Source organism: Pangasianodon hypophthalmus, chromosome 27 (assembly GCF_027358585.1).
Source record: "Pangasianodon hypophthalmus isolate fPanHyp1 chromosome 27, fPanHyp1.pri, whole genome shotgun sequence".
NCBI lineage: Eukaryota > Metazoa > Chordata > Actinopteri > Siluriformes > Pangasiidae > Pangasianodon > Pangasianodon hypophthalmus.
The window spans coordinates 15,754,076-15,779,744 of record NC_069736.1 but is presented as its reverse complement, the minus strand read 5'-3'; positions in this window follow the sequence as shown (position 1 = coordinate 15,779,744).

Below are 25,669 nucleotides of genomic sequence, written 5' to 3'. Positions count from 1 at the left end.
CCTCTGAAAATTGTAGCAGCCTTTGGGCATAATGCTTGTGGGCTTGGAACTTCATGCAGGAGAAAGGAGGCACTGAATTACCAAGAATCATGTCTTTCATGTAAATGATATTCATTCTGGTATAAACCTTTAGCATTCATAACATTGAAGACACTAAACACACTCTGAGTTTAGAGATCTTGTCAGGGGTCTCTTCTCCAGTGGCTCCTGCACATGGAGTCTAGTGGCTACTCTTAGGCCCCTCACTTTACATTCTCCTCACTGTCCCCAATTAGAGATGCTTTGTGTGATTAGAAAGCATGGAGAACCAGAGAAGAAGAGCAGGAATGTAGACATGAACCCAGACACTACTCTGATAGAGATGTCAGTGGCACTTCCTCAGAAGAGTAGAGTTGCTCAGCAAGAGGGTGAGAAGAGCAGGGCTTTATCCTATTCCAGGTGGAGAGGCAAAGGTTAACCATGTGCCCTTAATGCCAGTGTGACAGTTTTGATGGCAGCTGTACAGATAATTCCTGGCATGATCCTGGCCAGCTGCAACATACTTTGACCCAGAAAACGAGATCAGCTCTACTAGGAGAATTCAGATGCTGATGTTAACAAATGTCAGTCAGTAACCAATTTACTTAATGTTAACTGGTCTCATTTAGCTTTAATTCATCATCTGCAATGCAAACACTTATGTATAGCTAATACAATCCACCTTTCTGCCTTGTCAAAATGGCTCCAGCACTGTTGTTCCCTTTTATTTAATGCATTAATAGATGTGCTCACATGTACTTCCTAGGTATATGCAGGTATCCCACAGACACTGTACCCACTTTTAAACATCCCTATTAGCACTAGGCCTTTGCACCACATGCTAGGGGTTTGAATCTATCGGACATTGGTGTTTTTTTTTTTTTTTAAATGAGTAGTCTCAGGCACAATTTGTGCAGTTTTATAAGGAAATTGAATGGTAAGTTCAACTGAGCTTCTTGGAGAATATGCCACAGTTCTTCTGGGGACTTTGTCACATTTGGTTCTTTTTTTGCAACTCAACAGCCTTCATTATGTTTCAGGGTGTTTTTTGGTCTGTTACATAATATGTTGCTTTCTTTACTGACAGATGAACATTTTTCTGTGACATTTAATTTTTGCTGGAAAAGTAATGTTTGGAAATATAAAAATGTTTTTGTATTGCCGCAATAATGCAGAAGTCATAAAATAAACATCTATAACAAACAATCAAATAAATAAATAAATAGGGTGGGTAAGATATTTGCACTGTACTGTATGTACATTTTTTGGGTATGTTGGGAATTTAGAATCTCATTGGAGACCTACATTCTTAATGGTTAATGCTAGTTGTAGTACTAGTGATTTTACTTACCTTTTTTCAAAGGGAACACTTAGTACTTAGTGTTAGTGTTCTTTCACTACACCCACATGGTTGGTATTTTGCAGTTGGTGTTTACAAGAGCTCTTGAATCTTCTGACAAAAAAGTTATAATAAAATATATTAATCCCACATTAGCTAGTTATAATGGCGTATATATAAGGCATTATGTCTGTCATGGTGTTTTCTGCACAAGACATGTCTAATGACAATGTCTCAGGGAAAGCACAATAAATCCCTTAGAGTATCTTTCAGTTGATCTTCAGGAGAGATTGGTTTGACCAGCCTTCCTCTCCTTTCACACACACCGGGCCATGGACTGGGCCATGGTATTTTAATTTTGTAGCCACTCCATTTTGTACCATTCCATTCCAATGGTAGCAACTTATGTTTATTACCATCGTCAGTTCAAATGGACATTCATTGTGATGTGGCGTTAGAGAAACCTGAAGGACCAGTTGCTGTCTCACCGTATTGAAGAACATAAACTGATGCCATACTATTTCAAACCGGAAATACATCATAACAATGAGGTCCATTATTCCTCAGCTGAGAAACTTCAACTGTTTAGGTAAAGACGAATGGGGGTCTTTCAAGCAACGGACATTTGTAAACCTTTAGTTAGCATTGTTATTACGTTGTTAGTTGCTAGGTGATCCCCATACCACTTTCCACTAACTTATTTGGCTACACATACAGTTGTTTGAACTCCAATAGCCGCAACAGAGGAGTCACTCATCAACTCAAACTTGTTTGTTTGGCAGAAATGTTGCAGCATCTTTTCTTTCTGTCGCGGCAGGCTGGAGACATGCGTGTGGGGTCGCCAGCTGTCCAACATCTCTCTCATTTGTCACTTCAAGGCCAGTTTGTCATTCTCTCTTCATCCTGGGGCCACACACATACCCCCTGACAGAAGGTCTTGTCTAAATATTTAGCCCACACTTGAAATGATGTGGAATCGACACTCTCGATATGTGTCTTCTGACAACAACAAAATTAGAGAGCACACTTCATCAAAGTGTGCATGTTTGTTAATATTCTGGCTTGTGAAACAAATGAGACCCCTGACGACCAGCCAGATCACCTATCCTCCTTATAAATTTATGCTTCCCAATATTAACACATTAGCACTAGATGTAAATGAACTGTTTCATGGTAGCTGGATTTTGGCCAAGCCTATCTCTCATTTTCCCCAATTGAGCTCTTGATTACATGGCTACACAGCCACATGGGCAGCCCCTTTCAGGCCTCCCTTCCTCTGTATGTGGACAGATGGATAGTGGAGGTTGTGAAGTGGGTCGCATTTGTAGCTCCAGTCCAGTAAACACTGCAGTGCCATATGATTTTGAGATTAAAAGACCCAGTCATTGAGCTGATGGGTGTTTAGATAAGGCTGCAGTGTCAGGGTGGCTCTTCCTGGATTTCTAGGAGCATAGGAAGTGGAGTGTGGGGTTTTTGCACACAAGCATGAGTATGTATCTGGTCCTGTGGGTAAAGTATGACAGTGGCGAAAAGGAAACATGCCCCCGGTTTAGCCAGAGCAATTCTCATGCCACTGAAGGGACAGTCTGACCTCCTTTGGGACTTCCATGTTCTGAGTCACTAATGAGTCTCACGTGGGGGGGAGATGTTAACTCCTAATCCTGTACACACAAACCAGATTTCTCACACATTTATTTATCCTATTGTTTATAGAAACTTACACACCCACACATGTTTTTACAGTGATGTATCTCTCAGTCATCAGTACTTCCATCTTGCTACCACACGTCTGTAGTTCTTCCTTGCAGCCTCTAAACAGTATCCTGTTGTCTACCTTCAAATTTATATATCTACATACTGTGGATTTGTCTCATGGCTAACTTCGTACTATGAGCCGAAGCGTGACTAATTCCTCACACACTCACCCCTCCAACATTTCTCATGACGAACACTTCACACCCCCACATCCTGCTCTTTCTGTCTCTCACGCTGAGCTCTCCCCATTTAGACTAATGTCCACAAATAGAAATAAATACTGCACAACCTTCAACTCCCTTGACAGTTAATATGATTTGTGGCTAGCCATAATCTTACTCATATGTAGTCTCAAGATATGACCACTTCATTCTAAAGCCACACCTCCTGGTGAAAATGCTTGAAGATGTCTTTATAGTGCTTAAAACAAGCACTTGAGAATATGTGTTTTATGAGTAAGAATGTGTAAAAAAAAAAAAAAAAAAGGTTTGTGTGTGTGTATGTGTGTATGTGTGTGTGTGTGCTGAAGGTGTATAAACTGAGCAGAAGATTTAGACTGCATCTTGATAGGTCAGTGCCTCCAGAGTGAAATTAGGAATACAACACTTCACAAGTGCAGGCTTGCTGCTTGAAGCTTTTCTCAGAGTGCATGTGTGTGTGAATGAAGACATTTCCTGTGACCACATTGGCTGCCTGATTCACTAACGGTTTGTGTGTAAAAACATGCAAACTTGATATCACCACAAAAAAAAACACACACACACACACAAAAAGGTCTACGGAAAATCACATGTATGAAATGAACAAAATAGCATGTCTTGTCATGAATCCAGGGTCAAATCACTTTCTCAGTGCATTCGAACCTCACTAAACTTTTCCAAATGGATCAACACCATCATGTTTAGAATGTCTTAGAGTGGTTCTTTGGTCCACACCAGAGTCTGATTGATGTATTTTTACCTGCCTGAACAAACTGCATTGTGTGGGTAAACACACCAGGGGTCTATTAACTCAGACTAAACATTGAATATATGAAACATTGAATATATGAAACACTGAATATATGGTCTCATGAGAAACACTGAATATATGAAAGCATCCTTAGGGTGTATAGTTATGTTTTGAATTACATAGCAGGCTGAATGTTAGTAAGGTGTTGTTCCATACCCAGATTTCTCAGATCATTGTACAAATGATCCTATCATCTAATTATAACAGTCAAGTTCTCTATTCAACAGTACTGTATTTTTAAAAATCTTTTACACTATATTTACTGGGACAGAAAATGCAGGAAGCAAGTGCCTTTAGTGGATCAGATTACTCCAAAAAGCCTGATGATTGCTTCGTGTTTCATAACAAGATGATCTTCTTTAGACTTAATTTGAAAAAGGTCCCAGTGAGAGAATCGTACTGTATTTGCTGAAAGTGTTTGGCAGGTAACCATTGATTAACCTGTATTACCATTATAACCATTATAACCATTATTTTAAGTCGAGTCAATAGACAGGTAGTGATTTGAATGTCCTGTGCCCTCTGTTTGATCATTTGCATACTTGTTGTTCTCATTATCAACTAATAACTTGATATGTGTGCAAAATCCTTGTATAAGATTTACATAAATGTAACAATGAATTTGTGTCTCACAATCATGTCTGTATTTATCCCTGTGTGTCAGTCAGTGGCTCGGTCTTGGGTGTTAAGTGTCATATGGGATTCTCTCTCTCTTTCTCTCTCTCTCTCTCTCTCTCTCTCTCTCTCTCTCAATGACACATGAAACAGGCTACTCTTTGGGACTGCCAGATTGAGAGACACTGCTCTGAGTCACATGCTATCAAAGTATTAAACCACAAAACCGTGACAGATGCTGATCAGCATTTGCCACATGGACAGTTTCAAAATGCACATTAGGTTCCGTGTGTGTGTTTTGTAATTTTCTATGTCACACGCAGTGACTGAGAGAACTGAGTCACTGTATATATTGTCAGCCTAGAACCAGCTAATCCATGAGACTCACAGACAAGACAAACACATATATACATCAAAATGAGTAAGTTCACAAATATTACTAAGCATGGTCAATTCAGGTCAGATGAGATGTGGAATGCTAAAAAAAAAAACAAAAAAAAAAAAACCTAATGATAAAAAAATACTCTTTTCTTATATCTGCCATCTCCTCCTCTTGTCATCTCTACTAATGAATGATCTCAGCTCTTGTACACAGCAACCCAGATTTGACACTGCTCCCCAAGCCACAGCCTCTGCCGTGCTGTTCTCGTTACTCTGGATCACTGCTAGGATGTGGTGCGTAATTGGATGCAGATGTGGCTGTGGTGGCTCCCGCTTGACTGTTGTTTTAGCCTAGGCAAAGTACCTTCTTACATACCAGCCTGACCTCCCTTTGAAATGGTCCAAAAATTACATGCCTTCGTAACGTTTTATGCGGGCTTCTGATGTGCAGCGACCAAGACAAAGGAGGAAAGAGGTGAATTCCGTTTTTTTTTCCTCTGGTGTTAAACCAGGAGCGATTTTAGGTCCCTTCTCCTTGTATTTAACAATTGAATGGTTAATACTGCTAATACGAATGTTATTGCTGTGCTTAATTTGCTAGAAATGGTCATGTCAGACAGTCATATTTCCTGTGTCTGAAATTGTCTCGGATGCATATTTGGACTATGGCAGATATTCAGAAAGACAGAGGTCTATAGGTGGTCTAATCCTAAGCCTTAATCTTGCTCAACATACTTAACTCAGTATTTGTAGGGCTTCTGAGGAGTAAGTGATTTATTACGGTTTTATCTGAATGACACTGTAAGAAAAGAGCAGTTAAATCCACACCTCGACCTGACTTTAACTAGTTAATTTTCAGGCAAAGTGGCATGTATAAAATCTTGTGAAACATTTCAGAACAAGCATTCTGTATTTGTTAGAACCTCGTTTATAGATTGGAAGGAATATGGCATATCAGCATGTGAAGTGACACTGTTGTGTAATTATTGCAACAGCATAAAATAAAACCTGTCATGAGCGCCTTAGTAAAGTTGTAAACTTTAGTTAATGTGTATATAAAGCCTACATATACAGGGAACATTTTCAATATCTGTGCTCTGGACTGCCATCCTGTCTAATGGTGATCCTTCTAATCATCTTTGTGTATGCTCTGTAGTTCTCACTCTGCTCAGATGTGGCAAAGGGCACATTAGTTGTAACATCAAAGCCAGATGGTGGACCACTAAGGTCCTCTGCTCATTCTGGCTTTGTAACGATGCATTTGACAGCCAAGTGTAACATATGTATGTAATAATTCTGAGGCTTTTTCTGTCTTGTGAAACAGAGATAAAGGACACATGATGCGGACTGGGCTGGCCCTGTAGGAGAAAAGTTAGACCCAAGAAAGTAAGAACGGAGCAAGGATTGGGACAGTTACAGGAGATCATGTAGGCAGTTGGTGGAGTTTGATCTATGCCCATGGTCATGCAAAGGGTTTCCTATCTCAGAGTTCATGAAGTCAAAGATTTGGCTTGAGGCTTGTCGTAGAGGGAGAAGAGTAGCATGAGAGCAGGAACACACACCATTTATTACCACAACAGTCCCACACAGTCCCACAACGCACCAAATTGTTTGACAGTGATCAGTCTCCTTTCCTTCAAATAGTAGCAGGTGTTGATAGTTCACACAAAAAGCATACATCTCTTTATATCCTCAACCAGACATGATCGTTAAATCGACAGGTCACAGATGGCTTGCAGCAGTTTGAAAGGGAAGCGTGGTTTTTCGTGTGGGTTGAGGCTGTAGAATCATCTTGTTTTGTGTTGGATGAGAGGCCACAACATGTTTAGAACAAGCCTGTTGCTGTCCAGCATGTAGCTCTTAGTACATCCTTTGTGAAATTAGCTTGGACGGTAACCTTTTCACACTCACTACCACAATTTCAGAAGAAAGCCTTGTTCCTGTTACATAGGAGACAGCCTTTTTCATTTCATCACATGGGAGATGGCTCTCATAGACACAGATAGAGTTGTTGAACCAAAGTTTTCCCTCTTGATATCTCGAGGTTTATTAAAGCAAGTCATAAACGAAACTGGCGGGTCAGGTGTTTGATGGCTAAACCTTTGTTTTTATTTCATCTCAGTGAAAAGGGAAAAAGGTGATATTGTTTTGGAACTGAAAGAGGAAAAGAGCCCCAGGGACAGCTGGGATACGGTGCTAACTAGCTAGCTGATCCGAGACCTGATGGCCTCATTGTGGTTCACAAAGCCTCTCTGTGTGGACCTGTGGCTCTCAGCCACACCTGGATGGACAGGTGACAGACATGGGCGAGACACTGTGGAGCTGGAAGCCTAGGGTCACAGAGAATAAAGACTGCACTGTTTCTTCTCGATCCCTGCAGGAGGCTTTATTGACGCTAATTGTGAGCATCGGCCACATAACACACCATTGACTGCCATCAGATTTCACAAGGGCTGTGTTTTTTTTATGACGAATCCCATGTAATTTTTTTTTCTTCATTTTTTCATCAAACCTAAAACAGAACACACCAGAAGCATTTTTTTTCTTTGGCCAAAGTCAAGCATTTACAACATGATCCTATCGCTCTCTCTCTTTCTTTTTCCTTCCACTGCTGCTGCATGTCATGGGCTATGTGAACTGACAGTTCTCATCCTAAGGCAGGAAACAAGAGCAGGCCCTCGAAACCATTAAAACATATGCTTTCAAGCCGCCTTCTCCCTGCTCCGTGCACCTAAACACAAAAGCATTTGCTCTATTTCCTAAAAAAAACCACTGCAGGCACTAGCTGTATAGCGTCGTACCTCTCAGCTAATCAACAGAAGCACACTCTGTATTGAAATAGACACAACCTCAGACCTGGTTCTCTCAAGGCTTAAAACAGCATGACAAACATAATGCATGCTGGTTACAAGCAAGCAATCAGCAAAACCAGCTTTAGCAGCTGTTTGTTTTTTTTTTTTTTAGTCAATGCTCATTAACCAGCTAAAACCAGTATCAGTCAAGCAATAACCAGAATAAACCAGCTTGCACCAGCATGGAGTTCATGCAGATCTAATCTGTTTTCAAGCAGGGGTGGAGAACACCGTGGAGTGGCTTCCACATGCTAACAGAACAACAGACATCAGAAAAGCGATCCAGCACGGTAAACACTATCTGATGTGGCCGACGTGTGAACGAGTGAAGTATCTGGGCTTGGAATCCCTCGTTTCAATCTAAATGTTTGCTTTTACCTGTTTTGTGGTTACTGACCCAAACTGCAAGGCGTTTTTGTAGAGTTTGCCAGAAAATGCAGTCGTGCATGATTTCCTTAAGCAGGTTCAGACCAGATTAGCTTTCTGAAGCAATCTGCACTTTCTTCTGGCTCGTCTGCTCCTGCTTTGCCCCCATGTTGATTTGGTTAAACATTGGCTCCCTAGAAAATATGCTGTTGTTGTCTGGAGATGGCTGAGGCAGCAGGTTGGGCTAACGTCAGCCCCTGCTTTTGCTTACCCGCTGTCACGTTACCTTTAGCTTCACCAGCCATTTCCTACAGTTGATTTGACCTTACACAGCAAACCAGTGTTTCCGCTTCACTCGCAGTTCCATTGACGACCTGTAGAGGCGCTGTTAGGCTAAGTCAGTGGATACTGGAAAACTGACTTCTTGTTGAAAACTGATCGGATCTAGAGATGAACTATTCTGTTGTTTTTCTGTTTTGCTGAGATTCTGTTCAAATGGAGGACATCCTAAAATTGTTTCAGGCCTATATTTAATAGACATTGTGCATACTTTATATGCATTAGCTATACTTTTAGACAGCTTTATTCTTGTGAAGAGTTTGTCATAACCCAAACAAAATCAAAGGTCTCAATAAAAAAGAGAAAACCAGACGAGCAGAAAGCAGAGCTGTGTTAGTTGGAGTGTGTGGGTGCTTGTGTGTGTGTGTGTGAACATGGCATCTGGGCCATTCCTGTGCTGAGCCAAAGTGTTTCAGGTCACTGGTTCAGTTAGCCTATCTCAAACTTTGGAATCCAGATTCTGTGGAGGAGGACATCGCCATTTTGCAGCATGAGGAGTTTTCCTTAATTCACTACAACCGTGTCCTTCTTCTTATCGATCAATAATGGACATTCAGCTTGTCTTTTGAAGTTGTTTTGCTGTTCTGATATTGCGTTGCAACTAGTAAGTGTTAAGAAACCAGATGATTCCATAGTGCTAATGGAGGTTAAAGTAAATCTCACACTTATATAGCAGTTCTCTCTGTTGTCTTCAGTAATCAGTTTCTCTTCTTCAGTCTTGCTCTGTTCCCTGTGGCGGCGTTGTTTATAGCGGCTTATAATTTATAACTGTACAGAGTGGATTTAATTTCAGCACTGAGCCTCGCCAGCAGGGCGCCAGGCTGCAATCAGAGGAATCGGTGCACTGCGAGGCCCTGTTGAATGGAAAGTATTATCACTGGCCACAAACGGACACTGTTTCCCCTCAAACAATTCCCCGGACGCTCTGCGAGCCCTTCTTCTCTTTCATTCATCTCTTCTGGTTAGCAGCCCATTCCTCCCTCCCTCCCTCCTTTCAACACATCCCCCTCCTCCATCTCCAGTTCCTTCAGCCAGCACTCCTAACCTCCTGTTACAGGTTAGGTTTGGCATGGTGTTTTGTGCCAGCTCTCAATCCAGACTAGATTCACAACTCAGTAAGTGTTTAATGATCGGTACATATCAACAAATAGGGCTGTGCAACCTTAATGCAACCTTTAACCAGTATGTTCGTTTTTGGTGAAAACTGACAATTAAGGGTTTTTTTTACAGTAATTTAAACAAGACCAAACTTTAGAACATAATATTTTGTCCTTTGTTCTTTCTTTTTTTCTAAGGTAGGGGTTCTCAAACTTTCTGCAAGCAGGGATTCCTTTAAACGTAAAATAAATTGGACCTCCAATCCAACTATTCAAATATTAGGCTTATTATTTTGGCTGCTCATTGCAGATTACAGATTTTTAATTCTGCACTTTTCACTTGAACAATTAGGTCCAAGTTGACAATTTTTAGGTCAAAATCTTTTAAAGTTACTTAGGTTTGGATGAATCCCATTCAATTCAACTGACCACCCTGCAATGGACAGTCAAATAGTCTGATAACTATATGAACTCAGTAATAAATATAATAACTTGGATAATTGTGGGTTGCGATTTCTAACAGTGTAAAAAAAAAAAAACAGATCCCTGGTCCCCACTTTGAGAGCCACTGCTCTAAGGAAAAAGAAAAATCATTGTACTAATTTATATTACAGAATTTATCTTTTAGGTCAATTTGATCTCCCTCATCTTCATTTCATCTCTTGTACTGCTGTAAAGAAAAAAGAGAATGAGAGCTGGCCTGGGTCAGCGGGGCATCCGTTGCAAAATAAAGAACTGACAATGAAGGTTACAGTCAAAGACTTTGACTGAGATGTTTAGACTAATTTTGTATTTCACTCAAATCAACAGGTCATTTTTAAATCCACTGAATTGTCAACATGTTGTGTAGGTCTGTATCCTGTTATGCTGCATTCACAACCACTGTGGCGTATAGTGGGTTTGACCGATTAGATCACTGTTGTCATCTGTATGGACAGCTGAGCCGAATGGAGTTCAACTGGGCATGATGGAGCAACACAACAGGCACAGCTGGGTGGAGGTTAGAACCAAGCATCTCAAGTAACAACAAACTTACCTCTCTTGGTAATTTAAGACCATTTGACCAAGACCATAGTGTTCCCTGAAACTGAACAAAAGGAAGAGTGGCAGTATTACAGTAGCCCATGGGACAGACAACCTCATTACTCTGTATTGCCTCATATATGATAATATTGCAGGCATTTATGCAAAATTATGTAAAAGCAAAATTCCTTGTATTCTTTGTGATGTCTACTTTCCTTTAAATCCATGTGAAGCTTGTTTTTGCCAGTACACTACTATACTTTATTATGTTTGTAGGCTTGGACACTTATTTGCTTTGGGATGATCTAAAACTTGAATACTTTTCCTCAACGGAGCCTTTGCATGTCTCTTTAATATCTCTTTCACAGAACCTCCCACCCTTTTCCTTCTCTTCCGTTTATTTCTTGGCACCCAGCTCTGTTTTTACCCTCTGCTTACGGTGGGAGTTGGTGACCATAAATCTTAATTTGCTTGGTGTCCTCCTGATTGGCCAGACCTGCACTTTGTCATGGCCTAATAGTAGCTTTGTCGGGGTTAAAGATGCCCCCTTTGGCAGCATCCTCAAGTCCCTACAGCCAAAGTAATGATATTTAAACACGGCAGGCCATTAGCAAGCCCTCATGACTCATGGCTCTCTCTTTCTCTATGTGGAGTCCCAGTATATTTCCCAATCTCCACCATCTCTTTGTGCCCTGTGGCATTTCAGGGAGGGATGAAAGGTAGGGGAAGGTTAAAGCAGTTTACGGTGAGCCACTTTCAGCAAATTTGTAACTAGGTGCTTTTAGCTGCCGAAAGGGCCATTAACCAAAATCATAAGAGAACCCTTTGACTTGCTCGTAGCTTCATAGCTCGCAAAACATTATGGGTTAAAACTGTTGCTGTGGATCCCCAATTGTTCTGACAGCATATTCTCAGGAGAAAAAGATTTCCTTAAATGGACCAAAGTTACTTCAAAAGCAAGTTAGTCATTGATGGCTTTAGCACTTTAGCAGTGTAACAAAATGGATTTTGTTCATTATAAATGATGATCAGCACTGAATTTGCTTTGACAAACTGTGGTAAGTCATCAGTTGCTTCAAATTCATAAGAGATCTCTCTGGAAGGAAGAACATTCTTGCCCTGTGATTGCCCTTGATCAGTGATCAGGAGGGCAGACAGGAATGTATTATAGTCCTGACCTGGCCAGTGTCTATGGACCTAAGCCCTTTCGCTCTTTCATCTAAGCCTAACTGACACCAAGATGGCCCCTGCTCTAAGAAGGCAGCTGCATGTCGAGGATCATATGAAAATGATTGCAGCCATGGATCGCAACCCCATGCTGCTGCCGTGGCAATAATTAAAGACTCATATTTCTGCAGAATTTGACGAACAACGTTTCCCTCCTCTCTCATCTTGTGCTGGACTCGCCTGTAATGGTTGTGGGTTGGAGCAAGAATACTTTATGGACTGTGAAAAATAACGCTCATGCACCCACAACAAAGAAAGGGCCTCAGGAAGCCATAAGTACATCATTGATTTTCCTGGAAGTTTATATATTTATAACATTTAAGTAAACTGATGTGTTTCTTGGGAGAGTTTCAGAGCAGTTTCGAGCACAGTGTTGAGAAAGGTGCTGTACTGCTGTGTATGTATCATGGGTTTTTGTTAAAAGACTTGCTGTAAGGAGAACAAACTTTGTAACTCCTACATGTTTTATATGTATTTGCAGAAGCAGCTTGGACATGATTTTAATGAACTCATTCTCTACACTGCGAAAAGGTTTTTTTTTTTTTGTTTTCCTCTCAACCCCATACCAAAGTCACAATGTTCAAGCAAAGACAGACCGGCAATAAAATGATCCGAAGGATCCTTAACTAATGTTTGGCAAAAGATGGTGGAATGTTTTAGAACCTCTGTTATTAATCAGATGGTTATTAGGTAGAATATTGGAAGGTTTTTCAGACGCAAACCTTAAACCATGCAACCATACCAAAGATCAGATACATTAGGTAGAATTAGTTTACTAGTAGCCAAAATTTGTCTAAATAAGGTTTGTATGTAGCTGTAGTTTATATGTCGATTGTTTTAAGAGTTTCACACAGTTTTTCTTGTTTAACATATAAAGTTTAATAAGTAGCAGCTATATTAAATGACTAAGCTTAAATGGCAGTTTAGCATTTTTAGTGCGACTGACAGCTATCCTAAACGCCACAAGTGCTAGTCTCTTAGCTTTCAGTCATATCTCAACACTATACCCTGTTCAAGGTGATTTATAAAAGGTGTGAAAAATGTTGATAGCCTGTAATACTGAAGCAGATGTATTGCGGTATAATCCAGTAATCTAGACTGGACAATCCCGTTAGTCTTCTCTTAACCTAAGTCTCTGTGGATCAACAGCGTGAGAGAGAAACTCTCTTCAGCAATGCAAGTGCCACTAATGACCTGTTGCCGAGGACGCAGAAAGCACTGTCCACTCCCACTGTACTCCCTCTGTATTTATAGGTTGTAGAGTCTCTCCCAAGTCCAGGTTATGAAGTGTGAAGGAAAACAGTGCCAAAAAGGAGTGAAGAAACGAGTGGGTTTAACAAGTGTGATGCTGCAGTCCAGGGACACCTTGAAAGAGAGGAAAGGAGAGGAGGAGACGAGAAACGTTCCACTTAATCACTCTAGTCTTAGAAAACACTCTAGTTCCTTCTGCTCTTTTTTGTATCCTGCCTCTCTGTAATAAATAGAAGGTGACAGGCCTTCGTGTCTTCAGAACTTTTCATAACTGACAAATTGTGCAAATGCTTCGATGTTTTCAATCATGAAGTCAGCATCGTTTAAAATAATGCCTTGTGAATGCTTTGGACAGAGACAACATGATTAAACACTTTCAGCATGTCCTCAGCTAAATGTAAACCTTCTTTTTCTGATCAGTTTCCCAGCGTTCCTTAGCAAACAAATGTCTGACCCTCAGTGACCAGTGTTGGATTCAATTAGTGCAGTTAAAATGTCTTTCTACTGGGAGGAGTGTGCTGGGCTTTTTGGGCTGCATGCTGATTGGGGCAGCGCACGCGATTCGGCCCATAGATCAAAAAGGGCCACTTGATGAACGACAGGGAAAAGAATGGTAGAGGAGGGAGCACTCCCTCGCTCCCAGCTTTGAATGATTGATCAAGGTCGTTCTCAGTTCATTAATTTTAGCCCGAGAGGGCCTGCCCTTAATTTTTGTAATGCTAGGCACACACACACACATACACACTAAACAAACATTTTCATGTCCCGTTCTGTAAGACACTTGAGGAGACGTGGAAAAAGAGTGCCATCCGTTCCTCCTGAATTATCTCCTGGTGTCATTACAAGTACTCATGCACACCACGTGAAGCAGAGGGACTTGTAATTGTGTGTAAGCTCAAGTTAGCATTCTTAGTACTTTGTTTCTCCTTATAAACCTTAAACCTTAAGCCCAAAGGGCTTCAGCATCTCGACAGGCTGCTCAGTGACCCCAAGCACATGATTAGTTTTACGGCCTGTAACAACTACAACCTCCCCTGTTTACAGACATGCGCCAAGTTCCTGTCCCAAAACGCCATGCTGTCCTCACACTTGGCCTTTTTAAATCCTCTCTCTCTCTCTCTCTCTCTCTCTCTCTCTCTCTCTCTCTCTCTCTCGTCTCAAGGACTGATCTGAGATCTCGGAGGAGCTCTCCTTGTCTTTCATTCTCACACAGAAGGGTGTCCTTTCTACTTCAGACATGACATAGCTGACCTTAAGCAGATTTGCCCCTTGTTCTTGAGCATATTGTGAGGTCAAAGCCAGCTGGACTAGATCTGGTGTTCACAAAGAATCTAAATACGCAACTTGGAAAAGAGGCAAAATTGTTATACGGGGTCAGAAATGTTGAAATGTATAAAGTGAAATGATCATATTATTAAAGAACACATATGAATTTTTAGAATTAAAAAAGAATACACATTTGTTTGTGTGTTTTTCATCTAATCAGTAACACGTGCACGTTTTTAATACAGAAAATATCATTTAACATCTATGTCTTAGACGATTATTGCATCCTGAAATATTAGAGCCACACACTTGTCTAGGATGTGTTTGTATGCTGTAGCTTTAAGATTTTATTCCACTGGAACTAAGACACTTACTAATACACTTCAGCACATACATTCCATCTTCGACAAGCAGCAGTGCAGCGGATCCTCCTTGTCATGCTGCCTCATGACTTCTAGTTATATTATAAGACAACTGGGAAGTTCAGCAGCAGATGTTACTAAATTTAGCAAAAGTTAATTAGTTAGTTGATCCCAAATTACACTCCCTAAAAAGACAAAGAGCTTTTCTCCTCCTGATGAAACATTCTGGTATCCTTTACTCACCTGGATGTGAAGAGGTGGTAGGTTTCTGTGCTTTTAAATGCTTTGAGGCACTCTCCAGAGTAAGGAGATGGGTAATGTGTGAGAAGTATATAAATCAGAAAAACAATTTTGTTTTTCTGCCAAGGTGAGTAATTTCAACCATCTTTTACCTCTGTTTATGTTTGGATTTTACAGTAATGTGAGATTTGGTCTCAAATATGGTGACCACAACAGAAAAATCACATGACAGAAACACTAAGGTAACATGAAATATTTATGAGTGAAACCAGAAATGTGGCCAGGAAATAATATGTCAGGATTTAGGTTTTATCCACCTAGATCCGTGCACTATTCTGCAGCCATTCATGGAGGTATACTTGACATATGATAAGGCATTATTAATTTTTATTAACGTTTGTCACAGTGGCACAGCATCACAGGTCCAGGGCCATGCTAAACTCGAGTTTTCTCCTGTGTCTTCCTGTGTCTGTGTGGGTTTCCTCCATGTTCCTCTCACCTTCCAAAAACATGCCAGTAGGTAGATTAGCTAAGCTAAATCGCCCCTAGGTGTGAATGAGAATATTTCCAGTACGGAGTTGCATACTGGAACATACTGTACTGGCAGGACACATGACTGCACTATGTGATTTTTATTTCAGATCAGGTAATCTGATCACAGCTGCACGTCAGCTATTTTTTTATTGTGCGTTGCATGAGTGGGATCACCGATCCACCAAACATGTGGTCTTTCAAATATACCATGAACACCTGTCATATCAGTAATTCTATATCATATTAATAATGCTATCATGCCAGACCTGGGATATTATTCATTTAGAATACTTTCAAATTGCACTGTAAAACTGGAGCAGTCTAATGCCATATGGGAGCGATTTTTCTATAACACAAATGCCCATGTGCTGATTGCTTGCAAGATTTGTTTCAAAAGGAGGTTCATGGAAGCCAGAGTCAGGATTTCAGGAGGGGAGAGAGGGAGAGACAGAGAGAGATGGATGAGGAAAAGAAAGAGTGAAATAAGGAGGGAAAGGAAAGACAAACAGACTCTGGAGGAAAAAGTATCAAGTTACAGCTGTATTGATTGATGGGCTGCAGGTATGCATATAAGCCTGCACATAGCTGTCTTTGCTGATATGATTTTAATATTGTGACAGATGCTTGATTTGCTGAACCTGGCGCCAGTGGCATGTCATTTGTTATTAATTCTGTGAAAATCCCCAAACTAAAGCCATAAACTGGAACGCCATCCATCCGCTGGCCCAGATTAATGACGCACAAAAGGAGAGGGCTGTCATGGTAGCTGACCTGTTAATTATATCTCACAACACACACACGCACACAGACACACAGACACACACACGCCACACACATAAACAAAGTCCTAGTCACTCCCACACACACATATCCAGAGCACCCCACTTTGACACACCATCCCATTCTTTTTCAAGTGGACAATACAGCAGCAAGCCACTTCACACACATACTGTATACAGTACTTCCCTTCCATTATAATTATTTCACATTCATTTCAGCTTACAGAAAGCTGTTCTTAGGTTACACCACTAAAATGAAAACTTTGTGTGAACCGTTTTCTAGAATTGCCCTTCTCAGCTCGAGTCCCTCTTGATCTTAGGGTAATTTCCTAACATCCATGCAAGTGGAAAATAAACATAAATAACGCTTGGGAGACGTCAAACACACTTTGCCGGATCGTGGTTAAGTGGAAATTCCCTCTTACAACAGCTCGAAGGCGATGTGTTCTCAGTGGCGCCCGCCTCCGTGAGAAAGGCCTCCGTGTTTATCCAGACTGTCTTCGGCTTTGGAGGGCCTCCTGTCGCCATTGTAGTGTTTGTTTGCCAGCTGTGGTGCGGCAATAAAAATTGGAGAGGAAGTCGCTATTTGTGCGATTGTCCAAGTTGTAGTGGAATGAGTGGGTCAAGAGTGTCTCCCTCACTTATGAAATGACAGCAGTTGTGCTAACAGTGGGCTCATCTGTAATTTAGGATTAGGCGCAGGAGAGAGTCGGCTCAATGATGGGAATGGGGGTGCCTGTGTTTTGTGTATTAGGGAGGATTAAGATTAAAGACTGAATGGTTGTGCTTATATAGTGCTTGGTTGCAGCTACAAGAAAATTGAATATTAAGGTGTTAATATTACTTTGTCTTACAACAAGGAGCACCACACAGACCAACTATTCTTTCAGGGCTTGTTTGTGTCTTATGACCTCTACAAAACAATATTCTCTGCTTTGTAGGCTCAGTAGATATGTATGTAACTGAATGTATGTACCTGAATACGAATACATTATTTCAATTAAACAAATAATGTGTTCTAACTTGATAAAAATACAAATAGGAGTTTTTTTCCCAACATCTATGCGATGCATTTACAACATTCATCTTTAATAACTGCCTGATCAGGGTAGTGGTAGTTTAAATCCGTCTACTAGTTTATATTTTGAGAAATAAAACCAACGAAATTGGTAGCTGAGTGTTTGTTTGTAGTTTTAATCTCGGATTAGGCTATGCTCAGGCTATGTCAGGTTCAAATCACAACACAGATATGGATATTTGGGGCACTAAACAGATTCAGATAGTGTCACTGGGTTGCACTTTTGGTAGATAGGCTTTCACTCCCTATGGCATATTAACCTGCTCCTCCACTCAAATTTTCCTCGCTCTACACTCTCCAGACACTTAGCACCTAACTTGGTTTTGCTCATGTGTAGAAGCAACATGTGGGGAAAGAACACATCAGCCCAGGTCTGTAATCTCAGCCTCTCTACCCATTTCTGTGCCCACCTCATCAAGGAAGTTTTGAGTCTCCTACATAGAAACAGTAATGTCCAAACATGCCCACAAGCTCTGCCGTGATTGGCCAGTAAGGATGCGTGAAACTCCTTTATTGACTCAGTAGCTACATAATTTAATTTTCTAAAAATAACCTACACAATTGAGATTTTTATACCATCAGGTTATATATTTTCTGTCGTCTGGTTGGAGGCACTTTCCCTCTATTAATACTACTTGCTTTTTTACTACCCTTTTTTACTGAGTTATTCATAATGACAACGCAGGACAATTATTCTCTGCTTATTATGCAAACGAGATGTGAGAGGGAATTAGCATTCAACGCATCAGTCTAGCTCTCGAACAGGCGTCTGCTTGGTTTGATACACTTTCTCTCACTGGTGTGACCTCCTTTCCACAGACTGCAGATTCATTTTCCTTTCTGTAGGGTGAAGACTGAGACAAACGGGAGGTGGAGAGCTGTAAGAGGGTCAGATTTTCTAATTGAGTGGCTGGTGTGTAGTCAGCAATCATGTGACACAAGAAGAGATGATTTTACTTTAAAGCTACAGTGCAAAAATGGGGGAAAAAAGGGTTAAAAATGAAACCGAAACACGATCAGGAAGTTGCTCTGACAGTGACATGATAGTTTTGTTCTCTCCACTGAGAACTATTAGCTAGCTAGCCTCAGTAACTATGACAGTTACATTAACATACAAAATGTTTTTCCCCATAATACATCTGTAATACTGAGATGAAATGAAGCATTTAACTATATCCCAAGAGTTGCAAATACCAGGGCCTTGTCCGAAACTGCATGCTACTGCGCTAAATATTCATATACACTGTTGGTGTCATTACTATTTAGACCAACTACTTAGTGTGATTTTTTTGTGTGGTTCGTGACAAAGCCCTGAATTCTCTCTGAATGGCACTCACACTTGTGAAAAACAATGCATATTATTAAACATTCTTCTGCAAGTAGCTTCCAATTTTTCTACAAGAAAGTGCCAAAATCCAATATTCCTACGTTCTCTAGCCTTAATATTTAGATCAGTGCTGACCAATTCTGGAAGCTTCATACATACACATATACACAAAAATACTGTAGTTACATTCTAATGAGTGATATCTCTGGATTTCATAGGAAAATTGTCAATAAAAAAGTACAGTAACATCTATTCAAGGGGTCAGCACTGGGTTATAATATATGGCAAGGCATTATCACAGTGATAACATGCACCAAAATCTTAATGGGTCCATATTGGCGTTTTGTATCTGAGGAGTCACCCAGACACCTCTGCTGCATATCACACTAATCCATCCAATGTCACAGCTTTATCAAAACCTGTAATCTCTACATCCCACTCTCCCAAATCCAACATCATGGGCATCATATCCATGTTATCGAACTTTAGATTCAGAGACATCACTCTGCAGATCCAACAGTAGGCATAAAGTGAGTGACTATAATTTTTTAATGTGGCATGGAATGGAATGAACTGCACTTTTCCCATACCTTCTAAACTCTTTGGTATTTACAGGAGGTTTTTGTTCCTGTATATTACATAGTAAAAAGCATTTTCTCATTTATAAGGTAAAGGCTCCAGGGCAGACCTCAGCATCCTGGTTATAGGCTTGTTAATGAGTTGAAACATGACCAATTCTTTGAAGGCTTACGAAAGTCCCTGATAATATCAGAGAATTAAATATGGCTTGCAGCATTTTATCTTACTTACCAAATAAACTGGAATTTGTCACATTGCAGATACAGCATATATATAGCATAGACTACTTTGTAAACTTAGGATAAGTCACAGAAATACTTTTATGAAATATGATAAGGCTAATGAACTAATGGTACAGTTTGTTCAAATTAAAATTAAAATTACAAAATATTCCCCCAGCAATTTTTCAGGTATTTATATTATCAGAGATTAAATTCAGTGTATTTATGTTTTATTGTTAGTCTGACAATCCCATAATTCACATTATGTGCATAACTTTGAACACTTACAATGTCAGAAAGGTTTCCAAGGATCACTTGCATTCTCAGAAAGTCACAGCTGAACTTGAGCAATTACAACATAGACGAGAAATAAGTACAAGGTAGCTGTTTAATAGGTAATAGTACAAGCTCCAGTGGCTTTGTCCTCGCTGTCTTTTTTTTTTTTTTTTTACCTGCAGTGACAACTAATGTTTCACTTTTCTTGCCATGTAAATACCTGGAACCTAAGAAACTTTCAAGGTGTGGTGTGTAGGTTTGTGTATATATGTTTCTGCTTGTATGGCATGGCTGGATCTTTCGTACACAAAATGACCCTTAGAACTACACTAAATATTTATATCTGGCACAGTATGAAAAATTGAAAATGATCAATATGACACATTCGGGGGTGGAATAATCATGAATTTATTAGTTAATGATAGCGCTAATGTGCTGCCCAGTCCCATGTTTTGGTTTCCATAAAAGTGATGGCTAATATAATATAATGTATGGGAAGCTAGGCAGCTACTGTAGTTAGGTACATAAATACAGACTAAGGGAAATGAACGTGTATATGTTCATTTAGCACACTGTGTTTGCACGCTTGACAAAGTTTAGAATTTCATTAGCTGTTTTTCTTATCAAGGATTACCATCACACCAGTATAGCTGCACACACACACACACACCTAATTTAACAGCAAACCACTTAATTAAGCCCAATAGTTCATCTCCTCTTGCACGACCCCTTCCTGCCAACACGAAATGGTCAGTGAGCATTACTACTTTTCCTGTTTTGTCCTGCCTTCCTCTTGGCGATTAAGTAGTTACTTTGTGTGACTTTCATTGCCCAAAGGAGGGGGTAAAAAGAGGGGATGTTTTCCTTTACACCCAAGTACACTGCGTTCACCCTTCCCTGTTTCCTAAGGCCAGGCTGGAACCTCTGTGACCTTTCATCCTCGACGTTGCATTGTTGCATATACATGAGCAATAGGCCACTTGAAAATTGGGATATATCAATTTAAGCCGTGAGGAAACTGTTGTGATGTGGATAAATCATATTTATACCATAACACTGGTGAATTCTTCAATCTGATTGCTCATGCAGATTTATTTTCTATTTATAAGAGCAGCTCTGATAGTAATTCCAGCTGTAATTCAAATCACAGGTTTATATTAATGTGCTCATTCTAATATGTTATCATTTCTAGAGTAAGAACTCACACAGGGACTTGTATCATGGACATAAACAAATGAAAACTTGTGTTGAATTGTTGAATGAAATGGTAAAGTTTTCTTCACCAAAAATGAGGAGCATTTTCAGACGGAGTCCAAAAATGGAAGAAGTCTCCAGTGTCAGCATTTTGTATCAGTCTGAGTTAAAGTTTCACAGACATTCTACAACACTGACTGTAACTTGTCTGTAAATAGATTAAAAAATATAATAAAAAATAATGTGTCATTCTTTGAATGCTTTTAAAGAAAAAAATGTAATCATTGGCAAATTGCGGTGGGATATGAGGACTCGAGACTTGCTGTTGTTGGAAAACAATTAACTTCAAGTGGTAACATTAACTATAACGACATTATATTTTCCTTTAGCAGGACTTATTCCTTATTCAAAACCTATTAAGGGACACAGGAAGTAATTCTTCCCATTTTTATATCACATTATTGCTCTTAGATATAGAAAAAGAAATATATTTTTTAAATATTTCTAAAAGAAATTGATCCCAGAATTTAGATGAAATTGATTTCAGTACATAAATCAAACTAAATAATGACCGTATTGTTCAACTTGTAGTAAAAGTTTTTGATTTGTGAGTATAGAGGTTAGCCTTCATCACTGACAAGCACATCTTAGGTTGGCACACAGGGGCAGTCAAGAGTTGTCTGTCTTGGTGGGCAGGAATGTTTTGTGGTAAATAATTGGGCAGGTGGGTGGTGCATTCTGATGTGGTTTAAGGCTGTCGCTGTGCTGGTGGCTTTGCCATTCATTTGTCTTTGCCTAGCCGCAAACAGGCCTACACACAACAGCCAGATGTAGAGAGATGTGGGGATGTAATCAGAGATGTAATCAGAATCAGAGATGTAATTTTCATGACCATGGGTTTTAGGATTAAATTTACAATTATACTGCTATACAATAAGAAGACGTGGCCTAGGTCAATGGGACATCATTTGCTAAATAGCAAACAGAATATGATCCAACAACCCTTGACCTGTAGCATGTAGCATGTAGCATTGGGCATGTGGCCCTGATTAAGTTATTGGTCAGACCCTTTTTACAGAAAACTAGACCAACTTTGTTACATCTTTAGAAAGTTTTCCAATTCGCTAATACCCTGATTGAGCACAAGGTCCTTGGCACATTCAGTACATCTTCTGCCCCTTGGAGCAATTATACACCTGATCACAGGAAGTCAGTACACAGTAGTATTACAATCATATAGGGTGTGATTGCAGGAAAGGAAACGTGACAGTGAGCACAACTTGCCAGCCTTGTAGCTGTCCAAAAACATCACGAATGAATTGCGATCTGGATATTAGTGCAAGCCTAATGATGAGCTTAAGCACACACTCATGTGCGTGTGAACACACAAACACCAGGGAAGGCCTGGTTTGGGAAAGCCAAGAGATGTAGAGCCCACATGTGGGTTGAGTTCAGAAGATTTAGGCATAACTCTTGAGAGGTCCTGAACACTAACCCACATATGGATGTGCTCTCATCGGGCCATTTTGCTGCCCCTGGATTGCGTGTATATTGCGCTATTTTAAATTTAGCAATGTGTAATCAAGTCGTAGAGGCATAACGTGGCCGGTGGACGCTTATGTATTTTTGAACATCCCAGTGGCCAAAAACAATAGTAGAGCCATAGCACAAAAAAAAATAGGTTTCACAGTCTTCCAGGAATCCATCAAAGTGTTTATGCTGCATTTGAAAATGTAGCTTTCTAGCCTTCGTATCCTACTATAGAATTGCAGTATTGCTCGGGTAACCGGACGTCCTTCTATTCCCGGACATGTCCTTATTTTGAGGCTCACAGTATTAGTCCAGCTGGGTTTTATCCAACAAAAGAACAGCAGCACAAAGGATCAGAGTTGACAGAAGTATTACAACTATAAATGTTTTTTTTAATCTGAGTGCAGTAGGTGGGTAATCCAAATGTTCAGCACAATGTTTAATAATGATAATAAAAGGTAAAAATAATAAAAAAGACACTCTCCTTCACACCACTTTGCACCTTGCATCATCTCCTGAAGGAGGCAACTCAGTGAATAATACAAAGCAGCAAATACTAACCCCATCCCCCACCCCACCCAAAAACACACACACACACACACACACACAGAGTGCTGGATACGTATTCTGGTTTGAGTGTTGACAGTCAGATGAGATGTTGTGAGTGCAGCGTTTATGAATCAAGAAAAGTTTTTTGGCCTAAATATTTCTGCAGCCCCTGACATTTTCGTGTGTATTTTAATTATAGGCAGAAAAACATTCACGGGGCTCAAATGGGCTGTCGAATAGAATAAGAATTTTCATATAAACGGATATTATATTGACTCATTGACTTTATTGGCCAGGTAGACTTGCATGAACAAGCAATTCAGCTTGGCAGATTTGGTACACATAAGTGGCCAACATATAACAGTGCAGGTAACGCAAATACAAACAGTGCAACAATGAGGACACGGTACAAGTAAAAATCTCACAGTAACACAAGGTTAGAAGGTGCGAAATAGTTGTAATTTAATGTACAGTGTTTATACAGAAATGAGAGGTGCACAGTGCAAGTACAAAGTTTTACGGAATGGGTTCAGAGCTTGTTTTGCAAGAATTGTTACAGAACTGTTTTGCTATAAAATCCAAATACTGGCCAGAGATAAGTAGAAAATGGGCATTAAACATTTCTTCCCACAAAAGATGAGCTTATTACAGATGGTGTTAAGGTTGTAATATTTATCCCACCGGTCATGCTCAATGGGTCACTGGTCATGTCAGACTCACAATGCAGGAATAATAGTAGGCTGAGCTTTTGCTATTATAAAGATCGATGGTGTTCCAAGCGCCAGCGTGGTGCGTTGAGGTTTGGCTCTGGAACGCTAATGGTCAGGCTTCATTTGGACTAAATTGGGAAGGTGTGTGCGTGCCATGTCACAGCTTTGACGCCTAGAGCCGTCGGGTGTGTGCAGCGCAGCACGCCCTCCTGACACCCAAATAAAAACCAGACGCAGACTGGTGCTCGTGTGTACGTGTGTCTGTTTTTAAGGTGAGGGTCAGCAGCTGCTGGAGGATATACGCCTCCACACATAGACAAACACACACACACACACACACACATATAACAGGATCCTATCTGTATCCTGTGGGCCAGCTGGATGTGGGCTCACCCTCACCAGATGGACACGGTTAGCAATTAGCGTTCAGGCTAATGGCTAAAACAATGAAAGACTTATGATTGCTGTTGAAATGTGGATTGAGTTGAACATCTCTTCAGTAGAAAAATAGAACGACCCAGAGACGGAGGGATCCAAAAGTCTAAATCGTTGTCAACAATAAATGTTTTTTTTTTTTAAATTGAGAAATCTATATGAAACTGGCATATAAGTAAACAAATATACACACCGTTTGCAATTTTCAAAATTATTGTGTTGCCATATATTTTAATTATTCATTCATGAACTTTGTATTTATTTATTAATGAATACTCTCTACCACTGTACACGTAAAACTATTAATATTCGTAGTAAAACCTAAATACAAGAAAAGGAATGAAAAATGATTTTAAAAACGTTTCCTCACACACTCTTGGCAACCCTGCTCTCAAGGCACTGTATGAATCATTGTTTCATAATAACTAGAACTTGATATTGCATCAGTTAGTGTAGTCTTTTATGCATTATTTATCCTTACTGCTTTCAATAAAACTTTTTTTTTTAATGATGTAATTTTCTTAAAAATAGAATTAGTCAAAATCATATTACTTCTTCACAACCAATGAACGAAACATGCTTCTTGGTCTCTTGGATTTTTGGAATGCTCCTATATATCTCTACATTGTAAAGCAGTAGGCGGCTTATTGTGGAGCCACCGCAAACTTTAATACCATGATCATGTTACTCCCAAGTTAGATTTGGGGGATTTGATATGCAAAGTTTCAGACTAAGATGTATGATGAGGAAATCAAGGTTGTAATGCCGAGCTCAGTCCAGACCCGGACTCTGTTTGTAGCCTTGCCAAGCATCGTGTCACACTACACCGGAACAGCCAGGCCTCACAAAGCCTGTGCCTGTGTATTAATGGTGATATATTGAGGATTGCTAGGCCACTAGTTTGGCTTTCGCCTTATTTTCCCCAGTCATTCATGCTGCAGCGGTAAGCTCAGAGAAAGTGAATCTCTACATGCACAATGGTGTTCATTTCTCATTCCGATTACTTCAAACAGAGCTTGGCCTCATCCGCGTGTATATAACACTGATCAGATTTGCAGAGAATGTTGGGTTCTCATACTTCATCAAAAGGAGAAATCAAATATGAATCTTTATTTATTTTTATTTATGCTTGCCCCAGTTAGGCCTTTGTGTTTATGATTTTTTTTTTAGCTATAACATTTTGTTCGGCTCAAATTCTCAAACAAATGTGATTTTTTTATGGGATTATTTACAGATCATTTTGACTTGATTGTTTCTAAGGGTTTAAAATGACTGGACTTTATAATTCTGGAACAAATAGGTAAATCTATTGTTT